The following is a 27,075-nucleotide window of genomic DNA, read 5'->3' as shown; positions in this document are numbered from 1 at the left end:
GGAAGGTTACAGGCGACATGTGGATTAGGGCAGTAGCAATTCTCAGGAAATATGGGAATGTGGACTCTTCCTGTGTGAAAATAAAGCTCTGTTTTCTTGAAAGACTGATTGTGGCCATGGCCTTTAGGTTGGAAAGAGAGCCTTGGAATGTAAATGGTTGGTATGTAGCCTTCTTGTCTGTGGCTTCTAGAAGTGCATGCTTTCAAATATCCCAGGATTCATACCACCTTCATGGATGTATGGAGGACACTCATTTTAATCCTAGTTTCTATGTTTATTGTTGGGACATTTTTTGTCAGTGTACCCAGCTAGTTTGCCAGCAGTTCTTATGGATTGACTGTATCAAAGTTGGTTTGGACATACATCTCGTCCTCTTCTAGGATCTAAGTATGTGAGCAGGCAACTTACTTCTTAAATACAGTCCTTCTGGGAATTTTATATTTTGGTATGGCCGTAAAAAGATAGGCATGGATTGTCTGTGGGATTATCTTTCCTTCAGTGGTTTTTGATGTGGCATTACTGATGGTTAACATGGCATTTTGGCTATGTGTCTTGGGGCTGATGGTAAGTCCTGAAATCGTAGACATTGTTCTTTTTTCCAAGCAAATATCAACAAGAATTTGTGTTTCCAATTTATTATGAAAGTGTGCTGTATGCTTAGGATCATGCTGTTTATAATTTCATATATCTCAGTGACTACAGGTTATGATTGTATTTGGTGACCTGAGAGGGTTTGAACAGACACTTTCTCTGTGGTATTCAATGTCAGACACCACAGCAATAGCACTCACATGAATTTAGTAGCAGTCAAAACCTGACTGCAGATATATGAGCATGGACAGACAGAGAGACAAAGAACAATTTTTGAAGAGGCTAAGCATGTGTGGGACAGAGGAAGACAGTGAGAGACAGAAAGAGACAGAGAGAGTGAGACAGAGAGAGAGAGCGAGAGCGAGAGAGAATGAGAGAGAGGGAGAGAGGGAGGGGGGTGAAGTGGAAAAGAGGACACTTGATATTAAAGCAGATATCTTGATTGAGTGAAATAAGGAAACAATATAGAGAGAATGTGAATGAGAAACAGAGAAGCAGGGAGAGTGACTGCAAGACAATTCCAGAGAGAAAGAGAAGAAGAGAGATAGAGACAGAGTACATAAGTAGCCCGTTCATCTAATGTGGATGAGATCTTATATGATATTTGAATCGGGTCTCATCGAAGGCAGAGTAGGTCTAATAGGTGTAGTATGTCATGATTATGGAGGGTGCTCAGATTGTGGCCAAAGCTATTAAGATTCTGGTGGTTTCAATGGGAAGAGTAAGGACTGATTGTGTCGGGGTTTTCCAGCTGAACAAAGATTTACTTATTTTTGTAGGAACCTTCCATTGGGCCTTGTTAGTGGTCTCATTCTGTTGTGTACCTTGTGCTAAATTCTTTGGATGGTTCTCAAGTGATGTACATACTACTGTAGCTTTCAGGATCAGATATTGACTTCGTCCCATTTTAAGGACTTTGTTGCAAGGTAACCTCCAGGTATTCGGTGATAGAATTGGAAACTTACGTACCCAAACAGTTCTTTGGGGGAACATATCTATGATATGGATTGTGATGGCAAAGTTCTAGAGAGGGAAGTTGTGCTGAGAGCGCCCAAGTGTTCGATAAATTATGAACTAAAAACAATGCATCACAGTCTCCATGATTTGCAAAGAATCCAATAAAGTAAGGGAATGTGCTATTTGCTTTACTTTCAAGGAATGAGTCCCTGTCTCATACCGGACAACATGGCTTATAGAGGAACTGAGTACGAACATCAGTTTTAGTTGGATGAAGCCTAACATTGCCTGCCCTGAAGTCATCAGTTGAAGCTTTCTTCCCTGAGAAAACATGAAGTGAACGGTAAGAAATTCTTGAATTTCCGAAGGAACTCAAAGTCCGCAGGTGTTAATGGAGCTTGCAGGAGTTCCTAACCTTGAATCATGATCTTTTGGGACCTGGTTCAGGCTCACTGCCTGTGGCTACTCCTAGGATTGGAAAATAGGCCCATTGGTTCGTGGAAAAGGATGTGAATATCTTGAATTCTGTTTGCTCCGCAAACTTGATAAATTTGAGTACACTAAGTGTCATGGCAGAGGGTACACCAGTGTGCTTGGATCGATGATGATTTTCAATAAAACATTGCTTGGAAAGCAGAACAAAATGAGTAAATCTCAATACCGCCACTATCATCGTGACTGAGGTCCAGCTCCTGGGATCACAAATGTCACTAGGGACTCACATGGCCTCCATTCATCTTGGGAGACTTTGATCCTTTGAGAGAGCCTTCAGAATGTTCTTTGCTTGCAGGAAATGTGTTTCTGTCCCTGTCTGAAGCCTTCGCATGAATGATAACCCTTCTGTTTCATAAAAAAGAGATACATAACGGGAAGGTTACAGGCGACATGTGGAATGAGGCAGTAGCAATTCTCAGGAACTACGGGAATGTGGACTCTTCCTGTGTGAAAACAATGCTCTGTTTTCTTGAAAGACTGATTGTGGCCATGGCAATGAGGTTGGAAAGAGAGCCTTGGAATTTAAAGTGTTGGCTTGTATGCTTCTTGTCGGAGGATTCAAGAAGTACAAGCTTTCAAATGTCCCAGGATTCATACCACCTTCATGGATGCATGGAGAACACCCATTTTAATCCTTGTTTCTATGTTTATTGTTGGGACATTTTTTGTCAGTCTATCCAGGTAGTTTGCCAGCAGTTCTTATGGATTGACTGTACCAAAGATGGTCTGGACATACATCTCCTCCTCTTCTAGGACCTAAGATTGTGAGCATGCAAGTGTGTTTATTATACACAGTCCTTCTAGGAATTTTATATTTTGGTATGGGCGTACAAGATAGGCATGGAGCGTCTGTGGGATTATATTTCCTTATGGTTTTGATTTGGCCTTGCTGAAGGTTAACTTGTCATTTTCGCTATGTGTTTTGGGGCTGATAAGTCCTGTAATCTTAGATATTTTTCTTTTATCCAAGCAAATTTCAACAAGAAATTGTGTTCAAATTGATTATGAAAGTGAGCTGTATGCTTAGGATCATGCTGTTGATAATAACAGATATCTCAGTGACTTCAGGTTTTGCTTGTGTTTTGTGACCTGAGAGGGTTTGAATAGACACTTTCTCTGTGGTGATCAATGTCAGATACCACAGCAATAGCACTCACATGAATTTAATAGCAGTCAAAACCTCAATAGGAGATATATGTGCATGGACAGAGAAAGAGAGAAAGAACAATTTTTGAAGTGGCTAAGCATGTGTGAGAGAGAGGAAGGCAGTGAGAGACAGGAAGAGACAGAGAGAGGGGGGGAGAGATAGGGGGGTGAAGTGGACAAGAGGACACAATGATATTCAAGCAGATATCTTGATTGACAGAAATAAGGAAACCAATTAGAGAGAATGTGAGTGAGAAACTGAGAAGCTAGAGAGTCACTGCAAGTCAATTTCAGAGAGAAAGAGAAGAAGCGAGATAGAGACAGAGTACTTAAGTAGTCCATTCATCTAATGTGGATGAGAAACTTATATGATATTTGTATCGGGTCTCATCGAAGGCAGAGTAGGAATAATAGGGGTAGTATGTCATGATTATGGAGGGTGCTCCGATTGTGGCCAAATCTATTAAGAATCTGGTGGTGTCCATGGGAAGAGTAAGGCCTGATTGTCTCTGGGATATCCAGCTGAACTAAGATTTACTTATTTTTGTAGGCACTTTCCATTGAGCCTTGTTACTGGCCTCATTCTATTGTGTACCTTGTGCCAATTTCTTTGGATGGTTCTCAAATGATGTACTGTAGTTTTCGGGATCAGATATTGGCTTCGTCCCATTTTAAGAACTTTGTTGCATGTTACCTCCAGGAATTCGGTGATAGAATTGGGAAACTTATGTCCCTAAACAGTTCCTTGGAGGAAAAATATCTCTGATATGGATTGTGAGGGCAAATTCCTAGAGGGCGGAAGGAGTGCTGAGAGAGCCCAAGTGTTCGATAAATTATGAACTAACCACAATGCATCACAGTCTCCATGATTTGCAAGAAATCCAATAAAGTGGGGGAATGTGCTATTTGCTTTACTTTCAGGGACAGAGTCCCTGTCTCATACCGGACAAGGACGGCTTGCAGAGGAACTGAGTAGGGAACATCAGATGAAGTTGGAAGAAGCCTAACATTGCCTGCCCTGATGTCATCAGTTGAAGCTCTCTTGCCTGAGGATACCTGAAGTGAAAGGTAAGAAACACTTGACTTTCCAAAGGAACTCAAAATGCCCAGGTGTTGATGGAGCTGGCAGGAGTTCCCAACCTTGAATCATGATCCTTTGGGACGTGGTTCAGGCTCACTGCCTGTGGCTACTCCTGTGATTGGAGAATAGGCCCATTGGTTCGTGGTAAAGGCTGTGAATGTCTTGAATTCTGTTCGCTCACCAATCGTGATCTATTTTGAGTACACTAAGTGTCATGGCAGGGGTACACCAGCGTGCTTGGATCGATGATGATTTCCAATAAAACATTCCTTGGAAAGCTGAACAAAATGAGTGAATACTCAATACCGCCACTATCATCGTGAGTGAGGTCCAGACCTGGGATCACAAATGTCACTGAGGGACTCACATGGCCTCCATTCATCTTGCCAGACTTGGATCCAGTGAGAGAGCCTTCAGAATGTTCTTTGCTTTCCTAAATCACCAGCAATAATGGCCTATATCGAGTCTTAACCTTTTATTGTAGTGATAACATGCTTTCCGTTTGAAGAGATCATTGTCAGTATCTTGGAAGTTATCCCTAACAACTCCATCCAGCAATAATGTACACTCGGCTGTGAGGCAAATGTAAGTTTAGCAGGGGCATCATAGCTCCACAATGTACACTGGAATGTCAGGAAATGTGTTTCTGTCCCTGTCTGAAGCCTTCGCATGAATGATAACCCTTCTGTTTCAGAAAACAGAGATACATATAGGGAAGGTTACAGGCGACATGTGGTATGAGGCAGTAGCAATTCTCAGGAACTATGGGAATGTGGACTCTTTCTGTGTGAAAACAAAGCTCTGTTTTCTTGAAATACTGATTGTGGCCATGGCAATTAGGTTGGAAAGAGAGGCTTGGAGTATAAAGGCTTGGCATGTAACCTTCTTGTCGGTGGCTTCTAGAAGTGCAGGCTTTCAAATGTCCCAGGATTCATACCACCTTCATGGATGTATGGAGAACACCCATTTTAATCCTAGTTTCTATGTTTATTGTTGTGACATTTTTTGTCAGTCTATCCAGGTAATTTGCGAGCAGTTCTTATGGATTGACTGTACCAAAGATGGTCTAGACCTACATCTCCTCCTCTTCTAGCATCTACGAATGTGAGCATGCAAGTTTGTTTCTTACACACAGTCCTTCTAGGAATTTTATATTTTGGTAATGCTGTAGAATATAGGCATGGAGTGTCGGTGGGATTATCTTTGCTTATGATTTTGATGTGGCCTTGCTGAAGGTTAACTTGGCATTTTGGCTATGTGTTTTGGGGCTGATGGTAGTCCTGTTATCTTAGGCATTGTTCTTTTCTCCAAGCAAATATCAACAAGAAATTGTGTTTCCAATTGATTATGAAAGTGAGCAGTATACTTAGGATCATGCTGTTGATAATAACATATATTTCAGTGACTACAGGTTATGATTGTTTTTGGTGAGATGAGAGGTTTTGAACAGACACTTTCTCTGTGGTGATCAATGTCAGATACCACAGCAATAGCACTCACATGAATTTAGTACCAGTCAAAACTTGAATAGGAGATATATGAGCATGGACAGAGAAAGAGAGGAAGAACAATTTTTGAAGAGGCTAAGCATGTGTGAGAGAGAGGAAGACAGTGAGAGATAGAAAGAGACAGAGAGAGAGACAGAGAGAGAGTTAAAGAGAGAGAGAGAGAGAGAGAGAGAGAGAGAGAGAGAGAGAGGTGGGAGAGAGAGGGGGGTTGAAGTGGAAAGGAGGACACTGTGACATTAAAGCAGATATCTTGATTGACAAAATAAGGAAACCAAATAGAGAAAATATGTGAGTGAGAAACTGAGAAGCTAGGAGAGTCACTGCAAGTCAATTTCAGAGAGAAAGAGAAGAAGCGAGTTAGAGAAATAGTACTTAAGTAGTCCATTCATCTAATGTGGATGAGAATCTTACATGATATTTGAATTGGTTCTCATAGAAGGCAGAGCAGGACTAATAGGTGTAGTATGTCATGATTATGGAGGGTGCTCCGAATGTGGCCAAAGCTGTTAAGATTCTAGTGGTTACCATGGGAAGAGTAAGGCCTGATTGTGTCTGGCATATCCAGCTGAACTAAGATTTACTTATTTGTGTAGGCAACTTCCATTCAGCCATGTTAGTGGTCTCATTCTTTTGTGTACCTCGTGCAAATTTCTTTGGATGGTTCTCAAGTGATGTATATACTACTGTAGTTTTCGGGATCAGACATTGGCTTCGTCCCATTTTAAGAACTTTGTTGCATGGTAACATCCAGGAATTCGGTGATAGAATTGGGAAACTCATGTCCCCAAACAGTACCTTGGTGGAAAAATATCTCTGATATGGATTGTGAGGGCAAATTTGTAGAGGACGGAAGGAGTGCTGACAGAGCCCAAGTGTTCGATAAATTATGAACTAACCACAATGCATTACAGTCTCCATGATTTGCAAGGAATCCAATAAAGTGGGGGAATGTGCTATTTGCTTTACTTTCAGGGACAGAGTCCCTGTCTCATAACGGACAAGGACGGCTTGCAGAGGAACTGAGTATGGAACATCAGATGAAGTTGGAAGAAGCCTAACATTGCCTGCCCTGAAGTCCTCAGTTGAGCTCTCTTGCCTGAGGATACCTGAAGTGAAAGGTAAGAAACACTTGACTTTCCAAAGGAACTCAAAGTGCTCAGGTGTTGATGGAGCTCGCAGGAGTTCCCAAACTTGAATCATGATCCTTTGGGACCTGGTTCCTGCTCACTCTCTGTGGCTACTCCTGTGATTGGAGAATAGGCCAATTGGTTCGTGGTGAAGGATGTGAATGTCTTGAATTTTGTTCGCTCCCCAAACCTGATCTATTTTGAGTACACTAAGTGTCATGGCAGGGGGTACACCAGCATGCTTGGATCGATGATGATTTCCAATAAAACATTCCTTGGAAAGCTGAACAAAATGAGTGAAAACTCAATACCGCCACTATCATCGTGACTGAGGTCCAGCACCTGGGATCACAAATGTCAGTGAGGGACTCACATGGCCTCCATTCATCATGCGAGACTTGGATCCAGTGAGAGAGCCTTCAGAATATTCTTTGCTTGCCTAAATCTCCAGAAATCATGGCCTAAATCAAGGCTTCACCGTTTGCTGTAATGATAACATGCTTTCCGGTTGAGGAGATCATTGTCAGTATCTTGAAAATTAGCCCTACCAACTCCATCAGATATAATGTACAGTAGGTTTTGAGGCAAATGTAAGTTAAGCGGGGGCAGCATAGTTCCACAATGTACACTGGAATGTCAGGAAATGTGTTTCTGTCCTTGTCTGAAGCCTTTGCATGAATGATAACACTTCTGTTTCATAAAGCAGACATACATAACGGGTAGGTTACAGGCGACATTTGGAATGAGGCAGTAGCAGTTCTCAGGAACTATGGGAATGTGGACTCTTTCTGTGTGAAAACAAAGCTCTGTTTTCTTGAGAGGCTGATTGTGGCCATGGCAATTAGTTTGGAAAGAGAGCCTTAGAATTTAAAGTGTTGGCATGTAGCCTTCCTGGCGGTGGATTCTGTAAGTGCATGCTTTCAAAAATCCCAGGATTCATACCACCTTCATGGATGTATGGAGAACACCCATTTTAATCCTAGTTTCTATGTTTATTGTTGGGACATATTTGTCAGTCTATCGAGGTAGTTTGCGAGCCGTTCTTATGGATTGACTGTACCAAAGATGGTCTGGACATACATCTCCTCCTCTTCTAGGATCTAATAATGTGAGCATGCAAGTTTGTTTCTTACACACAGGCCTTCTAGGAATTGTATATTTTGGTATGGCCGAAGAAGATAGGCATGGAGTGTCTGTGGGATTATCTTTCCTTATGTTTTCGATGTGGCCTTGCTGAAGGTTAACTTGGCATTTTGGCTATGTGTTTTGGGGCTGATGGTAAGTCCTGTAATCTTAGACATTGTTCTTTTCTCCAAGTAAATATCAACAAGAAATTGTGTTTCCAATTGATTATGAAAGTGAGCTGTATGCTTAGGATCATGCTGTTGATAATAACTTATATCTCATTGACTACAGGTTATGCTTGTGTTTGGTGACCTGAGAGGGTTTGAACAGACACTTTCTCTGTGGTGATCAATGTCAAATACCACAGCAATAGCACTCACATGAATTTAGTACCACTCAAAACCTGAATAGGAGATATATGAACATGGACAGAGAAAGAGAGAGAGAAAAATTTTTGAAGAGGCTAAGAATGTGTGAGTCAGAGGAAGACAGTGAGAGACAGAAAGAGACAGAGAGAGAGGTGGGGGAGAGAGGGGGGTGAAATGGAAAGGAGGACACTTTGATATTAAAGCAGATACCTTGATTGACAGAAATAAGGAAACCAAATAGAGAGAATATGTGAGTGAGAAACTGAGAAGCTAGGAGAGTCATTGCAAGTCAATTTCAGAGAGAAAGAGAAGCGAGAGAGGCAGAGTACTTAAGTAGTCCATTCATATAATGTGGATGAGAATCTTATATGATATTTGAATCGGTTCTCATCGAAGGAAAGTAGGACTAATAGGTGTAGTACGTCATGATTATGGAGGGTGCTCCGATTGTGGCCAAAGCTAGTAAGATTCTGTTGTTTTCCATGGGAAGAGTAAGGCCTGGTTGTCTCTGGCATATCCAGCTGAACTAAGATTTAGTTATTTTGTAGGCAACTTCCATTGATCCTTTTTAGTGGTCTCATTCTGTTTTGTACCTCGTGCAAATTTCTTTGGATGGTTCTCAAGTGATGTACATACTACTGTATTTTTCGGAATCAGATATTGGCTTTGTCCCATCTTAAGAAATTTGTTGCATTGTAACCTCCAGGAATTCGGTGATAGAATTGGGAAAATTATGTCCCCAAACAGTTCCTTGGAGGAAAAATATCTCTGATATGTATTGTGAGTGCAAATTTCTAGAGGATGGAAGGAGTGCTGAGAGAGTCCAAGTGTTCGATAAATTATGAACTAACCACAATGCATTACAGTATCCATGATTTGCAAGGAATCCAATAAAGTGGGGGAATGTACTATTTGCTTTATTTTCAGGGACAGAGTCCCTGTCTCATACCGTACAAGGATGGCTTGCAGAGGAACTGAGTAGGGAACATCACATGAGTTGGAAGAAGCCTAACATTGCCTGCCCTGAAGTCATCAGTTGAAGCTCTCTTGCCAGCGGATACCTGAAGTGAAAGGTAAGAAACACTTGAATTTCTAATGGAACTCAAAGTGCTCAGGTGTTGATGGAGCTCGCAGGAGTGCCCAACCTTGTATCATGATCCTTTGGGACCTGGTACAGGCTCACTGCCTGTGGCTACTCCTGTGATTGGAGAATAGGCCCATTGGTTCATGGGAAAGGATGTGAATGTTTGAATTCTGTTCGCTCACCAAACATGATCTATTTTGTGTATACTAAGTGTAATGGCAGGGGGTACACCAGCGTGCTTGGATCGATGATGATTTCTAATAAAACATTCCTTCGAAAGCTGAACAAAATGAGTGAAAACTCAATACCGCCACTATCATCGTGACTGAGGTACAACACTTGGGATCACAATTGTCACTGAGGGACTCACATGGCCTCCATTCATCATGCGAGACTTGGATCCAGTGAGAGATCTTTCAGAATGGTCTTTGCTTGCATAAATCACCAGAAATCATGGCCTAAATCAAGGCTTCCCCTTTTTCTCTAATGATAACATGCTTTCCGGTTGAGGAGATCATTGTCAGTATCTTGGATATAAGCCCTACCATCTCCATCAGTAATAATGTACAGTAGGTTGTGATGCAAATGTAAGTATAGCGGGGGCAGCATAGTTCCACAATGTACACTGGAATGTCAGGAAATGTGTTTCTGTCCCTGTCTGAAGCCTTCGCATGAATGATAACCCTTCTGCTTCATAAAACAGATATACATAACGGGAAGGTTACAGGCAACATTTGGAATGAGGCAGTAGCAATTCTCAGGAACTATGGGAATGTGGACTCTTCCTGTGTGAAAACAAAGCTCTATTTGCTTGAAAGACTGATTGTGGCCATGGCAATTAGGTTGGAAAGAGAGCCTTGGAATTTAAAAGGTTGACATGTAGCCTTTTGTCGGTGGATTCTAGAAGTGCATGCTTTCAACTGTCCCAGGATTCATACAACCTTCAAGGATGTATGAAGAACACCCATTTTAATCCTAGTTTCTATGTTTATTGTTGGGACATTATTTGTCAGTCTATCCAGGCAGTTTGCGAGCAGTTCTTATGGATTGACTGTACCAAAGATGGTCTGGACATACATCTCCTCCTCTTCTAGGATCTAAGAATGTGAGCATGCAAGTTGGTTTCTTACACACAGGCCTTCTAGGAATTGTATATTTTGGTATGGCCGAAGAAGATAGGCATGGAGTGTCTGTGGGATTATCTTTCCTTATGGTTTTGATGTGGCCTTGCTGAAGGTTAACTTGGCATTTTGGCTATGTATTTTGAAGCTGATGGTAGTCCTGTTATCTTAGACATTGTTCTTTTCTCCAAGTAAATATCAACAAGAAAATGTGTTTCCAATTGATTATGAAAGTGAGGTGTATGCTTAGGATCATGCTGTTGATAATGACATATATCTCAGTGACTACAGGTTATGCTTGTGTTTGTTGACCTGAGAGGGTTTGAACAGACACTTTCTCTGTGGTGATCAATGTCAGATACCACAGCAATAGCACTCACATGAATTTAGTACCACTCAAAACCTGAATAGGAGATATATGAGCATGGAGAGAGAAAGAGAGAAAGAACAATTTTTGAAGAGGCTAATCATGTGTGAGTCAGAGGAAGACAGTGAGAGTCAGAAAGAGACAGAGAGACAGGGGGGGAGACAGAGGGGGTGAAGTGGAAAAGAGGACACTGTGATATTAAAGCAGATATCTTGATGACAGAAATAAGGAAACCAAATAGAGAGAATGTGAGTGAGAAACTGAGAAGGTAGGAGAGTCACTGCAAGTCAATTTCAGAGAGAAAGTGAAGAAGCGAGATAGAGACAGAGTACTTAATTAGTCCATTCATCTAATGTGGATGAGAATCTTATATGATATTTGAATCGGTTCTCATCGAAGGCAGAGTAGGACTAATGGGTGTAGTATGTCATGATTATGGAGGGTGCTCTGATTGTGGCCAAAGCTATTAAGATTCTGGTGGTTTCCATGGGAAGAGTAAGGCCTGATTGTCTCTGGCATATCCAGCTGAACTAAGATTTATTTATATTTGTAGGCAACTTCCATTGAGCCATGTTAGTTGTCTCATTCTGTTGTGTACCTTGTTCCAATTTCTTTGGATGGATTACAAGTGATGTACATACTACTGTAGCTTTCGGGATCAGATATTGGCTTCGTCCCATTTTAAGAACTTTGTTGAATGGTATCCTCCAGGAATTCGGTGATAGAATTGGGAAACTTATGTCCCCAAAGAGTTCCTTGGAGGAAAGATATCTCTGATATGGATTGTGAGGGCAAAGATCTAGAGGAAGGAAGGAGTACTGAGAGAGCCCAAGTGTTCGATAAATTATGAACTAACCACAATGCATCACAGTCTCCATGATTTGCAAGGAATCCAATAAAGTGGGGGAATGTTCTATTTGCTTTACTTTCAGGGACAGAGTCCCTGTCTCATACTGGACAAGGACGGCTTGCAGAGGAACTGAGTATGGAACATCAGATGAAGTTGGAAGAAGCCTATCATTGCCTGCCTTGATGTCATCAGTTGAAGCTCTCTTGCCTGAGGATACCTGAAGTGAAAGGTAAGAAACACTTGACTTTCCAAAGGAACTCAAAGTGCTCAGGTGTTGATGGAGCTCACAGGAGTTCCCAACCTTGAATCATGATCCTTTGGGACCTGGTTCAGGCTCACTGCCTGTGGCTACTCCTGTGATTGGAGAATAGTCCCATTGGTTCGTGGTAAAAGATGTGAATGTCTTGAATTCTGTTCGGTCACCAAACCTGATCTATTTTGAGTATACTAAGTGTCATGGCAGGGGATACACCAGCGTGCTTGGATCGATGATGATTTCCAATAAAACATTCCTTGGAAAGCTGAACAAAATGAGTGAAAACTCAATACCGCCACTGTCATCGTGACTGAGGTCCAGCACCTGGGATCACAAATGTCATTGAGGGACTCACATGGCCTCCATTCATCTTGCGAGACTTGGATCCAGTGAGAGAGCCTTCAGAATGTTCTTTGCTTGCCTAAATCACCAGATCATGGCCTAAATCAAGGCTTCCCCTTTTGCTCTAATGATAACATTCTTTCTGGTTGAGGAGATCATTGTCAGTGTCTTGGATATTAGCCCTACCATCTCCATCAGCAATAATGTATAGTAGGTTGTGATGCAAATGTAAGATTAGCGGAAGCAGCATAGTTCCACAATGTACACCGGAATGTCAGGAAATGTGTTTCTGTCCCTGTCTGAAGCCTTCGCATGAATGATAACCCTTCTGCTTCATAAAACAGAGATACATAACGGGAAGGTTACAGGCAACATTTGGAATGAGGCAGTAGCAATTCTCAGGAACTATGGGAATGTGGACTCTTCCTGTGTGAAAACAAAGCTCTGTTTTCTTGAAAGACTGATTGTGGCCATGGCAATTAGTTTGGAAAGAGAGCCTTGGAATATAAAAGGTTGGCATGTAGCCTTCTTGTCGGTGGATTCTAGAAGTGCATGCTTTCAACTGTCCCAAGATTCATACCACCTTCATGGATGTATGGAGAACACCCATTTTAATCCTAGTTTCTATGTTTATTGTTGGGACATTTTTTGTCAGTCTATCCAGGTAGTTTGCGAGCAGTTCTTATGGATTGACTGTACCAAAGATGGTCTGGACATACATCTCCTCCTCTTCTAGAATCTAAGAATGTGAGCATGCAAGTTGGTTTCTTACACATAAGCCTTCTAGGAATTTTATATTTTGGTATGGCCGAAGAAGATAGGCATGGAGTGTCTGCGGGATTATCTTTCCTTATGGTTTTGATGTGGCCTTGCTGAAGGTTAAATTGGCATTTTGGCTATGTGTTTTGAAGCTGATGGTAGTCCTTTTATCTTAGACATTGTTCTTTTCTCCAAGCAAATATCTACAAGAAAATGTGTTTCCAATTGATTATGAAAGTGAGCTGTATGCTTAGGATCATACTGTTGATAATAACATATATCTCAGTGACTACAGGGTATGCTTGTGTTTGGAGACCTGAGAGGGTTTGAACAGACACTTTCTCTGTGGTGATCAATGTCAGATACCACAGCAATAGCACTCACATGAATTTAATACCAGTCAAAGCCTGAATAGGAGATATATGAGCATGGACAGAGAAAGAGAGAAAGAAAATTTTTGAAGAGGCTAAGCATGTGTGAGAGAGAGGAAGACAGTGAGAGACAGAAAGAGACAGAGAGAGGGGGAGAGAGAGAGGGGGTGAAGTGTAAAAGAGGACACTGTGATATAAAGCAGATATCTTGATGACAGAAATAAGGAAACCAAATAGAGAGAATGTGAGTGAGAAACTGAGAAGCTAGGAGAGTCACTGCAAGTCAATTTCAGAGAGAAAGAGAAGAAGCGAGTTAGAGAAAGAGTACTTAAGTAGTCCACTCATCCAATATGGATGAGAATCTTATATGATATTTGAGTCGTTTCTCATCGAAGGCAGAGTAGGACTAATAGGTGTAGTATGTTATGATTATGGAGGGTGCTCCGATTGTGGCCAAAGCTATTAAGATTCTGGTGGTTTCCATGGAAAGTGTAAGGCCTGATTGTCTCTGGCATATCCAGCTGAACTAAGATTTACTTACTTTTGTAGGCAACTTCCATTGAGCTATGTTAGTTGTCTCAAACTGTTGTGTACCTCGGCCAATTTCTTTGGATGGTTCTCAAGTGATGTACATACTACTGTAGCTTTCTGGATCAGATATTGTCTTCGTCCCATTTTAATAACTTTGTTGCATGGTATCCTCCAGGAATTCGGTGATAGAATTGGGAAACTTATGTCACCACACAGTTCCTTGGAGGAAAGATATCTCTGATATGTATTGTGAGGGCAAATTTCTAGAGGAAGGAAGGAAGCTGAGAGAGCCCAAGGGTTCTATAAATTATGAACTAACCACAATGCATTAGAGTCTCCATGATTTGCAAGGAATCCAATAAAGTGGGGGAACGTGCTCTTTGCTTTAGTTTCAGGGGCAGAGTCTCTGTCTCATACTGGACAAGGACGGCTTGCAGAGGAACTGAGTATGGAACATCAGATGAAGTTGGAAGAATCCTAACATTGCCAGCCCTGAAGTCATCAGCTGAAGCTCTCTTTCCTGAGGATACCTGAAGTGAAAGTAAGAAACTTTTGAATTTCTAATGGAACTCAAAGTGCTCATGTGTTGATGGAGCTCACAGGAGTTCCCAACCTTGAATCATGATCCTTTGGGACCTGGTTCAGGCTCACTGCCTGTGGCTACTCCTGTGATTGTAGAATAGGCACATTGGTTCCTGGTAAAGGATGTGAATGTCTTGAATTCTGTTTGCTCACCAAACCTGATCTATTTTGAGTATACTAAGTGTCATGGCAGGGGGTACACCAGCGTGCTTGGATCGATGATGATTTCCAATAAAACATTCCTTGGAGAGCTGAACAGAATGAGTGAAAACTCAATACCGCTATTGTCATCGTGACTGAGGTGCAGCACCTGGGATCACAAATGTCACTGAAGGACTCACATGGCCTCCATTCATCTTGTGAGACTTGGATCCTGTGAGAGAGCCTTCAGAATGTTCTTTACTTGCCTAAATCACCAGAAATCATGGCCTAAATCAAGGCTTCACATTTTGCTCTAATGATAACATGCTTTCCTGTTGAGGAGATCATTGTCAGTATCTTGGAAGTTAGCCCTACCAACTCCATCAGCAATAATGTATAGTAGGTTGTGAGGCAAATGTAAGTTTAGCGGGCGCAGCATAGTTCCACAATGTACACTGGAATGTCAGGAAATGTGTTTCTGTCCCTATCTGAAGCCTTCGCATGAATGATAACCCTTCTGTTTCATAAAACAGAGATACATAACGGGAAGTTTAAAGGCGACATGTGGAATGAGGCAGTAGCAATTCTCAGGAACTATGGGAATGTGGACTCTTCCTGTGTGAAAACAAAGCTCTGTTTTTTTGAAAGACTGATTGTGGCCATGGCAATTAGTTGGGAAAGAGTGCCTTGGAATTTAAAAGGTTGGCATGTAACCTTCCTGTCGGTGGATTCTAGAAGTGCATGCTTTCAAATGTAACTGGATTCATACCACCTAAATGGATGTATGGAGAACACCCATTTTAATCCTAGTTTGTATGTTTATTGTTGGGACATTTTTTGTCAGTCTATCCGGGTAGTTTGCCAGCAGTTCTTATGGATTGACTGTACCAAAATGGTCTGGACATACTTCTCCTCCTCTTCTAGGATCTAAGAATGTGAGCATGCAAGTTTGTTTCTTACACACAGTCCTTCTAGGAATTTTATATTTTGGTATGGCTGTAGAAGATAGGCATGGAGTGTTTGTGGCATTATCTTTCCTTATGGTTTTGATGTGGCCTTGCTGAAGTTTAACTTGTCATTTTGGCTATGTGTTTTGGGGCTGATCGTAAGTCCTGTAATATTAGACATTGTTCTTTTCTCCAAGCAAATATCAATAAGAAATTGTGTTTCCGATTGATTATGGAAGTGAGCTGTATGCTTAGGATCATGCTGTTGATAATAACATATATCTTAGTGACTACAGGTTATGCTTGTGTTTGGTGACCGGGGAGGGTTTGAACAGACACTTTCTCTGTGGTGATCAATATAAGATACCACAGCAATAGCACTCACATGAATTTAGTACCAGTCAAAACCTGAATAGGAGATATATGAGCATGGACAGAGAAAGAGAGAAAGAACAATTTTTGAAGAGGCTAAGCATGTGTGAGTGAGAGAAAGACAGTGAGAGACAGAAAGAGACAGAGAGAGAGGGAGGGAGAGAGGGTGGTGAAGTGGAAAAGAGGACACTGTGATATTAAAGCAGATATCTTGATTGACAAATAAGGAAACAAAATAGAGATAATATGTGAGTGAGAAACTGATAAGCCATGAGAGGCACTGCAATTTAATTTCAGAGAGAAAGAGAAGAAGCGTGAAAGACAGAGTACTTAATTAGTCCATTCATATAATGTGGATGAGAATCTTATATGATATTTGAATCGGTTCGCATCGAAGGCAGAGTATTACTAATAGGTGTAGTATGCCATGATAATGGAGGGTGCTCCGATTGGGGCCAAAGCTATTAAGATTCTGGTGTTTTTCATGGGAAGAGTAAGGCCTGATTTTCTCTGGCATATTCAGCTGAACTAAGATTTACTTATTTTTGTAGGCAACTTCAATTGAGCCTTGTTAGTGGTCTCTTTCTGTTGTGTACCTCGTTCCAATTTCTTTGGATGGTTCTCAAGTGATGTACATACTACTGTAGTTTTCGGGATCAGATATTGGCTTCGTCCCATCTCAAGAACTTTGTTGCATGGTAACCTCCAGGAATTCGGTGATAGAATTGGGAAACTTATGTCCCCAAACAGTTCCTTGGAGGAAAAATATCTCTGATATGGATTGTGAGGGCAAATTTCTAGAGGACGGAAGGAGTGCTGAGAGAGCCCAAGTGTTCGATAAATTAAGAACTAACAACAATGCATCACAGTCTCCATGATTTGCAAGGAATCCAATAAAGTGGGGGAATGTGCTATTTGCTTTACTTTCAGGGACAGAGTCCCTGTCTCATACAGGACAAGGACGGCTTGCAGAGGAACTGAGTATGGAACATCAGATGAAGTTGGAAGAAGCCTAACATCGCCTGCCCTGATGTCATCAGTTGTAGCTCTCATGCCTCAGGATACCTGAAGTGAAAGGTAAGAAACACTTGACTTTCCAAAGGAACTCAAAGTGCTCAGGTGTTGATGGTGCTTGCAGGAGTTCCCAACCTTGAATCATGATCCTTTGGGACCTGGTTCAGGCTCACTGCCTGTGGCTACTCCTGTGATTGGAGAATAGGCCCATTGGTTCGTGGTAAAGGATGTGAATGTCTTGAATTCTGTTCGCTCAACAAACCTGCTCTATTTTGAGTATACTAAGTGTCATGGCAGGGGGTACACCAGCGTGCTTGGATCGATGATGATTTCCAATAAAACATTCCTTGGAAAGCTGAACAAAATGAGTGAAAACTCAATACCGCCACTATAATCGTGACTGAGGTCCAGCACCTGGGATCAGAAATGTCACTGTGGGACTCACATGGCCTCCATTCATCTTGCGAGACTTGGATCCAGTGAGAGAGCCTTCAGAATGTTTTTGCTTGCCTAAATCACCAGAAATCATGGCTTAATCAAGGCTTCACCTTTTGCTCTAATGATAACATGCTTTCCGGTTGAGGAGATCATTGTCAGTATCTTGGAAGTTAGCCCTACCAACTCCATCAGCAATAATGTATAGTAGGTTGTGAGGCAAATGTAAGTTTAGTGGGAGCAGCATAGTTCAAAATGTACACTGGAATGTCAGGAAATGTGTTTCTCTCCGTGTTTGAATCCTTCGTATGAATGATAACCCTTCTGTTTCATAAAACTTAGATACATAACAGGAAGGTTACAGGCGACATGTGGAATGAGGCATTAGCAATTCTCAGGAACTATGGGAATGTGAACTCTTCCTGTGTGAAAACAAAGCTCTGTTTTCTTGAAAGACTGATTGTGGCCATGGCAATTAGATTGGAAAGAGAGCCTTGGAATTTAAAAGGTTGGCATGTAGTCTTCTTGTCGGTGGATTCTAGAAGTGCATGCTTTCAACTGTCCCAAGATTCATACCACGTTCATGGATGTATGGAGAACACCCATTTTAATCCTAGTTTGTATGTTTATTGTTGGGACATTTTTTGTGAGTCTATCCGGGTAGTTTGCCAGCAGTTCTTATGGATTGACTGTACCAAAATGGTCTGGACATACATGTCCTCCTCTTCTAGGTTCTAAGAATGTGAGCATGCAAGTTTGTTTCTTACACACACTCCTTCTAGGAATTTTATACTTTGGTATGGCCGTAGAAGATAGGCATGGAGTTTCTGCGGGATTATCTTTCCTTATGGTTTTGATGTGGCCTTGCTGAAGGTTAACTTGGCATTTTGGCTATGTGTTTTGGGGATGATGGTAGTCCTGTTTTCTTAGACATTGTTCTTTTCTCCAAGCAAATATCAAAAAGAAATAGTGTTTCCATTGGATTATGAAAGTGAGCTGTATGCTTAGGATCATGCTGTTGATAATAACATATATCTCAGTAACTACAGGTTATGCTTGTGTTTGGTGATCTGAGAGGGTTTGAACAGACACTTTCTCTGTGTTGATCAAGTCAGATACCACAGCAATAGCACGCACAGGAATTTAGTACCAGTCAAATCCTGAATAGGAGATATATGAGCATGGACAGAGAAAGAGAGAAAGAACAATTGTTGAAGAGGCTAAGCATGTGTGAGACAGAGGAAGACAGTGAGACACAGAAAGAGAGAGGGGGGGAGAGAGGGCGGTGAAGTGGAGAAGAGGACACTGTGATATTAAAGCAGATATCTTGATTGACAGAAATAAGGAAACCAAATAGAGAGAATGTGAGTGAGAACCTGAGAAGCTAGGAGAGTCACTGCAAGTCAATTTCAGAGAGAAAGTGAAGAAGCGAGATAGAGAAAGAGTACATAAGAAGTCCATTCATCTAATATGGATGAGAATCTTATATGATATTTGCATCGGTTCTCATCGAAGGCAGAGTAGGACTAATAGGTGTAGTATGTTATGATTATGGAGGGTGCTCCAATTGTGGCCAAAGCTATTAAGATTCTGGTGGTTTTCATTGGAAGAGTAAGGCCTGATTTTCTCTGTCATATCCGGCTGAACTGGGATTTACTTATTTTTGTAGACAACTTCCATTAAGCCATGTTCATGGTCTCATTCTATTGTGTACCTCGTGCCAATTTCTTTGGATGGTTCTCAAGTGATGTACATACTACTGTAGTTTTCGGGATCAGATATTGGCTTCGTCCCATCTTACGAACTTGGTTGCATGGTAACCTCCAGGAATTCGGTGATAGAATTGGGAAACTTATGTCCCCAAACAGTTCCTTGGAGGAAAAATATCTCTGATATGGATTGTGAGGGCAAATTTCTAGAGGACGGAAGGAGTGCTGAGAGAGCCCAAGTGTTCGATAAATTAAGAACTAACAACAATGCATCACAGTCTCCATGATTTGCAAGGAATCCAATAAAGTGGGGGAATGTGCTATTTGCTTTATTTTCAGGGACAGAGTCCCTGTCTCATACTGGACAAGGACGGCTTGCAGAGGAACTGAGTATGGAACATCAGATGAAGTTGGAAGAAGCCTACCATCGCCTGCCCTGATGTCATCAGTTGAAGCTCTCTTGCCTGAGGATACCTGAAGTGAAAGGTAAGAAACACTTGACTTTCCAAAGGAACTCAAAGTGCTCAGGTTTTGTTGGAGCTCGCAGGAGTTCCCAACCTTGAATCATGATCCTTTGGGACCTAGTTCAGGCTCACTGCCTGTGTCTACTCCTGTGATTGGAGAATAGGCCCATTGGTTCGTGGTAAAGGATGTGAATGTCTTGAATTCTGTTCGCTCACCAAACCTGATCTATTTTGAGTATACTAAGTGTCATGGCAGGGGGTACACCAGCGTGCTTGGATCGATGATGATTTCCAAGAAAACATTCCTTGGAAAGCTGAACAAAATGAGTAAAAACTCAATACCGCCACAATCATCGTGACTGAGGTCCAGCACCTGGGATCACAAATGTCACTGAGGGACTCATATGGCCTCCATTCATCTTGCGAGACTTGGATCCAGTGAGAGAGCCTTCAGAATGTTCTTTGCTTGCCTAAATCACCAGAAATCATGGCCTAAATCAAGGCTTCACCTTTTGCTCTAATGATAACATGCTTTCCAGTTGAGGAGATCATTGTCAGTATCTTGGAAGTTATCCCTACCAACTCCATCAGCAATAATGTATAGTAGGTTGTGAGGCAAATGTAAGTTTAGCGGGGGCAGCATAGTTTAACAATGTACACTGGAATGTCAGGAAATGTGTTTCTGTCCCTGTCTGAAGGCTTCGGATGAATGATAACCCTGCTGTTTCATAAAACAGAGATACATAACGGGAAGGTTACAGGCGACATGTGGAATGAGGCATTAGCAATTCTCAGGAACTATGGGAATGTGGACTCTTCCTGTGTGAAAACAAAGCTCTGTTTTCTTGAAAGACTAATTGTGGCCATGGCAATTAGGTGGGAAAGAGATCCTTGGAATTTAAAAGGTTGGCATGTAGCCTTCTTGATGGTGGATTCTAGAAGTGCATGCTTTCAAATGTCCCAGGATTCATACCACCTTCATGGATGTATGGAGAACACCCATTTTAATCCTATTTTGTATGTTTATTGTTGGGACATTTTTTGTCAGTCTATCCGGGTAGTTTGCCAGCAGTTCTTATGGATTGACTGTACCAAAGATGGTCTGGACATACATCTCCTCCTCTTCTAGGATCTAAGAATGTGAGCATGCAAGTTGGTTTCTTACACACACTCCTTCTAGGAATTTTATATTTTGGTATGGCTGTAGAAGATAGGCATGGAGTGTCTGTGGGATTATCTTTCCTTATGCTCTTGATGTGGCCTTGCTGAAGGTTAACTTGGCATTTTGGCTATGTGTTTTGAGGCTGATGGTAGTCCTGTTATCTTAGACATTGTTCTTTTCCCCAAGCAAATATCAACAAGAAATTGTGTTTCCATTTGATTATGAAAGTGAGCTGTATTCTTAGGATCATGCTGTTAATAATAACATATATCTCAATGACTACAGGTTATGCTTGTGTTTGGTGACCTGAGAGGGTTTGAACAGACACTTTCTCTGTGGTGATCAATGTCAGATACCACAGCAATAGCATTCACCTGAATTTAGTACCAGTCAAAACCTGATTAGGAGATATATGAGCATGGACAGAGAAAGAGAGAAAGAACAATTGTTGAAGAGGCTAAGCATGTGTGAGACAGAGGAAGACAGTGAGAGACAGAAAGAGAGAGAGAGAGGGGCGGGAGAGGGGGGTGAAATGTAAAAGAGGACACTGTGATATTAAAGCAGATATCTTGATTGACAGAAATAAGGATACAATATAGAGATTGTGAGTGAGAAACTGAGAAGGTAGGAGAGTCACTGCAAGTCAATTTCAGAGAGAAAGTGAAGAAGCGAGATAGAGAAAGAGTACATAAGAAGTCCATTCATCTAATGTGGATGAGAATCTTATATGATATTTGAATCGGTTCTCATCGAAGGCAGAGAAGGAAAAATAGGTGTAGTATGTTATGAATATGGAGGGTGCTCCGATTCTGGCCAAAGCTCTTAAGATTCTGGTGGTTTCCATGGGAAGACTAAGGCGTGATTTTCTATGTCATATCCAGCTGAACTAAGATTTACTTATTTTTGTAGACAACTTCCATTAGGCCATGTTATTGGTCTCATTCTGTTGTGTACATCGTGCCAATTTCTTTGGATGGTTCTCAAGTGATGTACATACTACTGTAGTTTTCGGGATCAGATATTGGCTTCGTCCCATCTTAAGAACTTTGTTGCATGGTAACATCCAGGAATTCGGTGATAGAATTGGGAAAATAATGTCCCCAAACAGTTCCTTGGAGGAAAAATATCTCTGATATGGATTGTGAGGGCAAATTTCTAGAGGACGGAAGGAGTGCTGAGAGAGCCCAAGTGTATGATAAATTAAGAACTAACAACAATACATCACAGTCTCCATGATTTGCAAGGAATCCAATAAAGTGGGGGAATGTGCTATCTGCTTTACTTACACGGACAGAGTCACTGTCTAATATCGGACAAGGACGAATGGCAGAGGAACTGAGTATGGAACATCAGATGAAGTTGGAAGAAGCCTACCATCGCCTGCCCTGATGTCATCAGTTGAAGCTCTCTTGCCTGAGGATACCTGAAGTGAAAGGTAAGAAACACTTGACTTTCCAAAGGAACTCACAGTGCTCAGGTGTTGATGGATCTCGCAGGAGTTCCCAACCTTGAATCATTTAAACCTTTGTGACCTGATTCAGGCTCACTGCCTGTGGCTACTCCTGTGATTGGAGAATAAGCCCATTGGTTCTTGGGAAAGGATGTGAATGTCTTGAATTCTGTTCGCTCACCAAACCTGATCTATTTTGAGTATACAAAGTGTCATGGCAGGGGGTACACCAGCGTGCTTGGATCGATGATGATTTCCAATAAAACATTCCTTGGAAAGCTGAACAGAATGAGTGAAAACTCAATACCGCCACTATCATCGTGACTGAGGTCCAGCACCTGGGATCACAAATATCACTGAGGGACTCACATGGCGTCCATTCATCTTGCGAGCCTTGGATCCAGTGAGAGAGCCTTCAGAAGGTTATTTGCTTGCCTAAATCACCAGAAATCATGGCCTAAATCAAGGCTACACCTTTTGCTCTAATGATAACATGCTTTCTGGTTGAGGAGATCATTGTCAGTATCTTGGAAGTTAGCCCTACCAACTCCATGATCAATAATGTATAGTAGGTTGTGAGGCAAATGTAAGTTTAGCGGGGGCAGCATAGTTCAACAATGTACACTGGAATGTCAGGAAATGTGTTTCTGTCCCCGTCTGAAGCCTTCGCATGAATGATAACCCTTCTGTTTCATAAAACAGAGATACATAACGGGAAGGTTACAGGCGACATGTGGAATGAGGCAGTAGCAATTCTCAGGAACTATGGGAATGTGGACTCTTCCTGTGTGAAAACAAAGCTCTGTTTTCTTGAAAGACTGATTGTGGCCATGGCAATTATGTGAGAAAGAGAGCCTTGGAATTTAAAAAGTTGGCATGTAGCCTTCTTGTCGGTGGATTCTAGAAGTGCATGCTTTCAAATGTCCCAGGATTAATACCACCTTCATGGATGTATGGAGAACACCCATTTCAATCCTAGTTTCTATGTTTATTGTTGGGACATTTTTTGTCAGTCTATCCGGGTAGGGTTTGAACAGACACTTTCTCTGTGTTGATCATTGTCACATACCACAGCAATAGCACTCACAGGAATTTAGTACCAGTCAAATCCTGAATAGGAGATATATGAGCATAAACAGAGAAAGAGAGAAAGAACAATTGTTGAAGAGTCTAAGCATTTGTGAGACAGAGTAAGACAGTGAGACACAGAAAGAGAGTGAGAGGGGGGGAGAGACGGGGGGTTAAGTGGAAAAGAGGACACTGTGATATTAATGCAGATATCTTGATTGAGAGAAATAAGGAAACCAAATAGAGAGAATGTGAGTGAGAAACTGAGAAGCTAGGAGAGTCACTGCAAGTCAATTTCAGAGAGAAAGTGAAGAAGCGAGATTGAGTAGAGTACATAAGAAATCCATTCATCTAATGTGGATGAGAATCTCATATGATATTTGCATCGGTTCTCATCGAAGGCAGAGTAGGACTAATAGGTGTAGTATGTTATGATTATGGAGGGTGCTCCGATTGTGGCCAAAGCTATTAAGATTCTGGTGGTTTCCATGGGAAGAGTAAGGCCTGATTTTCTCTGTCATATCCGGCTGAACTGAGATTTACTTATTTTTGTAGACAACATCCTTAAAGCCATGTTCGTGGTCTCATTCTGTTGTGTACCTCGTGCCAATTTCTTTGGATGGTTCTCAAGTGATGTACATACTACAGTAGTTTTCGGGATCAGATATTGGCTTTGTCCCATCTTAAGAACTTTGTTGCATGGATACCTCCAGGAATTCGGTGATAGAATTGGAAAAATTATGTCACCAAACAGTTCCTTGGAGGAAAAATATCTCTGATATGGATTGTGAGGGCAAATTTCTAGAGGACGGAAGGAGTGCTGAGAGAGCCCAAGTGTTCGATAAATTAAGAACTAACAACAATGCATCACAGTCTCCATGATTTGCAAGGAATCCAATAAAGTGGGGGAATGTGCTATTTGCTTTACTTTCAGGGACAGAGTCCCTGTCTCATACCGGACAAGGACGGCTTGCAGAGGAACTGAGTATGGAACATCAGATGAAGTTGGAAGAAGCCTAACATCGCCTGCCCTGAAGTCCTCAGTTGAAGCTCTCTTGCTTGAGTATACCTGAAGTGAAAGGTAAGAAACACTTGACTTTCCAAAGGAACTCAAAGTGCTCAGGTGTTGATGGTGCTTGCAGGAGTTCCCAACCTTGAATCATGATCCTTTGGGACCTAGTTCAGGCTCACTGCCTGTGGCTACTCCTGTGATTGGAGAATAGGCCAATTGGTTCGTGGTAAAGGATGTGAATGTCTTGAATTCTGTTCGCTCAACAAACCTGCTCTATTTTGAGTATACTAAGTGTCATGGCAGGGGGTACACCAGCGTGCTTGGATCGATGATGATTTCCAATAAAACATTCCTTGGAAAGCTGAACAAAATGAGTGAAAACTCAATACCGCCACTATAATCGTGACTGAGGTCCAGCACCTGGGATCAGAAATGTCACTGTGGGACTCACATGGCCTCCATTCATCTTGCGAGACTTGGATCCAGTGAGAGAGCCTTCAGAATGTTTTTGCTTGCCTAAATCACCAGAAATCATGGCTTAAATCAAGGCTTCACCTTTTGCTCTAATGATAACATGCTTTCCGGTTGAAGAGATCATTGTCAGTATCTTGGAAGTTAGCCCTACCAACTCCATCAGCAATAATGTATAGTAGGTTGTGAGGCAAATGTAAGTTAGTGGGGGCAGCATAGTTCAACAATGTACACTGGAATTTCAGGAAATGTGTTTCTCTCCGTGTTTGAATCCTTCGTATGAATGATAACCCTTCTGTTTCATAAAACTTAGATACATAACAGGAAGGTTACAGGCGACATGTGGAATGAGGTATTAGCAATTCTCAGGAACTATGGGAATGTGAACTCTTCCTGTGTGAAAACAAAGCTCTGTTTTCTTGAAAGACTGATTGTGGCCATGGCAATTAGATTGGAAAGAGAGCCTTGGAATTTAAAAGGTTGGCATGTAGTCTTCTTGTCGGTGGATTCTAGAAGTGCATGCTTTCAACTGTCCCAAGATTCATACCACGTTCATGGATGTATGGAGAACACCCATTTTAATCCTAGTTTGTATGTTTATTGTTGGGACATTTTTTGTGAGTCTATCCGGGTAGTTTGCCAGCAGTTCTTATGGATTGACTGTACCAAAATGGTCTGGACATACATGTCCTCCTCTTCTAGGTTCTAAGAATGTGAGCATGCAAGTTTGTTTCTTACACACACTCCTTCTAGGAATTTTATACTTTGGTATGGCCGTAGAAGATAGGCATGGAGTTTCTGCGGGATTATCTTTCCTTATGTTTTTGATGTGGCCTTGCTGAAGGTTAACTTGGCATTTTGGCTATGTGTTTTGGGGATGATGGTAGTCCTGTTTTCTTAGACATTGTTCTTTTCTCCAAGCAAATATCAAAAAGAAATAGTGTTTCCATTGGATTATGAAAGTGAGCTGTATGCTTAGGATCATGCTGTTGATATTAACATATATCTCATGACTACAGGTTATGCTTGTGTTTGGTGATCTGAGAGGGTTTGAACAGGCACTTTCTCTGTGTTGATCATTGTCAGATACCACAGCAATAGCACTCACAGGAATTTAGTACCCGTCAAAACCTGAATAGGAGATATATGAGCATGGACAGAGAAAGAGAGAAAGAACAATTGTTGAAGAGTCTAAGCATGTGTGAGACAGAGTAAGACAGTGAGACACAGAAAGAGAGTGAGAGGGGGGGAGAGACGGGGGGTTAAGTGGAAAAGGGGACACTGTGATATTAATGCAGATATCTTGATTGACAGAAATAAGGAAACCAAATAGAGAGAATGTGAGTGAGAAACTGAGAAGCTAGGAGAGTCACTGCAAGTCAATTTCAGAGAGAAAGTGAAGAAGCGAGATTGAGTAGAGTACATAAGAAGTCCATTCATCTAATATGGATGAGAATCTTATATGATATTGCATCGGTTCTCATCGAAGGCAGAGTAGGACTAATAGGTGTAGTATGTTATGATTATGGAGGGTGCTCCGATTGTGGCCAAAGCTATTAAGATTCTGGTGGTTTTCATTGGAAGAGTAAGGCCTGATTTTCTCTGTCATATCCGGCTGAACTGAGATTTACTTATTTTTGTAGACAACTTCCATTAAGCCATGTTCATGGTCTCATTCTATTGTGTACCTCGTGCCAATTTCTTTGGATGGTTCTCAAGTGATGTACATACTACTGTAGTTTTCGGGATCAGATATTGGCTTCGTCCCATCTTACGAACTTGGTTGCATGGTAACCTCCAGGAATTCGGTGATAGAATTGGGAAACTTATGTCCCCAAACAGTTCCTTGGAGGAAAAATATCTCTGATATGGATTGTGAGGGCAAATTTCTAGAGGACGGAAGGAGTGCTGAGAGAGCCCAAGTGTTCGATAAATTAAGAACTAACAACAATGCATCACAGTCTCCATGATTTGCAAGGAATCCAATAAAGTGGGGGAATGTGCTATTTGCTTTATTTTCAGGGACAGAGTCCCTGTCTCATACTGGACAAGGACGGCTTGCAGAGGAACTGAGTATGGAACATCAGATGAAGTTGGAAGAAGCCTACCATCGCCTGCCCTGATGTCATCAGTTGAAGCTCTCTTGCCTGAGGATACCTGAAGTGAAAG

At 41.6% G+C, this 27,075-nt stretch overlaps 1 long non-coding RNA gene and 10 other non-coding genes across 11 annotated transcripts; all 11 read left to right on the top strand.

The window, feature by feature from the left end:
- The first annotated feature begins 1,897 nt into the window (after positions 1-1,897).
- Positions 1,898-27,075, top strand: LOC134478894 (uncharacterized). The gene is made up of 8 exons (XR_010060236.1): positions 1,898-6,896; positions 9,326-9,471; positions 11,903-12,049; positions 14,469-14,620; positions 17,052-17,198; positions 19,619-19,765; positions 22,200-24,504; positions 26,929-27,075. It is a non-coding gene; the product is annotated as an uncharacterized LOC134478894 (long non-coding RNA).
- Positions 2,144-2,235, top strand: LOC120100335 (small nucleolar RNA SNORD116). Its single transcript, XR_005500105.1, has one exon. It is a non-coding gene; the product is annotated as a small nucleolar RNA SNORD116 (small nucleolar RNA).
- LOC120100318 (small nucleolar RNA SNORD116) lies at positions 4,510-4,602 on the top strand. Its single transcript, XR_005500091.1, has one exon. It is a non-coding gene; the product is annotated as a small nucleolar RNA SNORD116 (small nucleolar RNA).
- LOC120100307 (small nucleolar RNA SNORD116) lies at positions 7,150-7,242 on the top strand. Its single transcript, XR_005500081.1, has one exon. It is a non-coding gene; the product is annotated as a small nucleolar RNA SNORD116 (small nucleolar RNA).
- Positions 9,724-9,816, top strand: LOC120100321 (small nucleolar RNA SNORD116). The gene has a single exon (XR_005500094.1). It is a non-coding gene; the product is annotated as a small nucleolar RNA SNORD116 (small nucleolar RNA).
- Positions 12,303-12,395, top strand: LOC120100312 (small nucleolar RNA SNORD116). Its single transcript, XR_005500085.1, has one exon. It is a non-coding gene; the product is annotated as a small nucleolar RNA SNORD116 (small nucleolar RNA).
- Positions 14,874-14,966, top strand: LOC120100329 (small nucleolar RNA SNORD116). Its single transcript, XR_005500100.1, has one exon. It is a non-coding gene; the product is annotated as a small nucleolar RNA SNORD116 (small nucleolar RNA).
- LOC120100306 (small nucleolar RNA SNORD116) lies at positions 17,452-17,544 on the top strand. The gene has a single exon (XR_005500080.2). It is a non-coding gene; the product is annotated as a small nucleolar RNA SNORD116 (small nucleolar RNA).
- Positions 20,019-20,111, top strand: LOC120100305 (small nucleolar RNA SNORD116). The gene has a single exon (XR_005500079.2). It is a non-coding gene; the product is annotated as a small nucleolar RNA SNORD116 (small nucleolar RNA).
- LOC120100310 (small nucleolar RNA SNORD116) lies at positions 22,596-22,688 on the top strand. Its single transcript, XR_005500084.2, has one exon. It is a non-coding gene; the product is annotated as a small nucleolar RNA SNORD116 (small nucleolar RNA).
- On the top strand, positions 24,758-24,850 carry LOC134485498 (small nucleolar RNA SNORD116). The gene has a single exon (XR_010063536.1). It is a non-coding gene; the product is annotated as a small nucleolar RNA SNORD116 (small nucleolar RNA).

Source organism: Rattus norvegicus, chromosome 1, assembly GCF_036323735.1.
Source record: "Rattus norvegicus strain BN/NHsdMcwi chromosome 1, GRCr8, whole genome shotgun sequence".
NCBI lineage: Eukaryota > Metazoa > Chordata > Mammalia > Rodentia > Muridae > Rattus > Rattus norvegicus.
This window is presented reverse-complemented; position numbering and strand designations above follow the sequence as displayed.